Below are 751 nucleotides of genomic sequence, written 5' to 3' on the forward strand. Positions count from 1 at the left end.
GGGGCATCTCCCTTCTTCCTTCCATGGGCGCACAAAAGCCGTTTGAAGCCATCGCCGGAATGTTGTGTCGCCCGTGTGGATGGCTGGCAAAGAAAAAGGATAGAGAAGCGGTGGGGGTTGAGGGAGGGAAGGAAGGAGGGAGAAGTCGGCGTTGTCTGGGGTTGGTTTTTAAAGGGCCTCCAAGACGGGAATTCTTTTAAGAAATGACAAGTAATAATCAGAGAAGACGGCGCCACATGAGACGCTGTTAGACGCGGTTGCGGAGCCATGGACCGGGAGGGGAGTGATGTAGGAAATCGGGAGGGACCCTCGCTGTGCTGCCTCCCTCCCGCCCGCCGCCGTTTTGCATCCAAATGAGCGGGATGACTTATCATCAAAGAGAAACAAGATGGTCGGGGGCACGGCGGGGTGAGGCTGAGGCAGGCGCCGGGGACGATGACTGACAGGCGGGATGCACTCCCGGCCGCAGCCGTGCGCGGGGGCGGGCGCAGGGGCGGGGCGAGGGTATTGTCTAGTTTAAATATTGACGAATATTCGGGGTTCCTCGAGACGTGAGGCACGGCTAGGAAGGCTGTGCGGTCTATTTACGGTGGTAGGGTAGGGACTGTTGTTGGGGTGTACGGTGTGGGGAAGGGGGGGGGAGGCCATGAGGGTTGGTTACAGGCAACCAGTGCAGCACCACTACTCCCCTTGCTGCCTGCATCGTGAGGAGAAAGGGAAGGGAGTGAGGGAGGGAGGAGGGAGGGCGCCG

At 59.8% G+C, this 751-nt stretch overlaps 1 protein-coding gene across 1 annotated transcript in view; it reads right to left on the reverse strand.

Moving 5' to 3' along the window:
• LOC113205060 (plexin-B) overlaps positions 1–751 on the reverse strand; it is a 166148-nt gene that overhangs the window by 19382 nt on the left and 146015 nt on the right. The window lies entirely within an intron of this gene.

This window comes from Frankliniella occidentalis, unplaced genomic scaffold, assembly GCF_000697945.3.
Source record: "Frankliniella occidentalis isolate FOCC.00 unplaced genomic scaffold, Focc_3.1 Scaffold176, whole genome shotgun sequence".
In the NCBI taxonomy this organism is placed as follows: domain Eukaryota; kingdom Metazoa; phylum Arthropoda; class Insecta; order Thysanoptera; family Thripidae; genus Frankliniella; species Frankliniella occidentalis.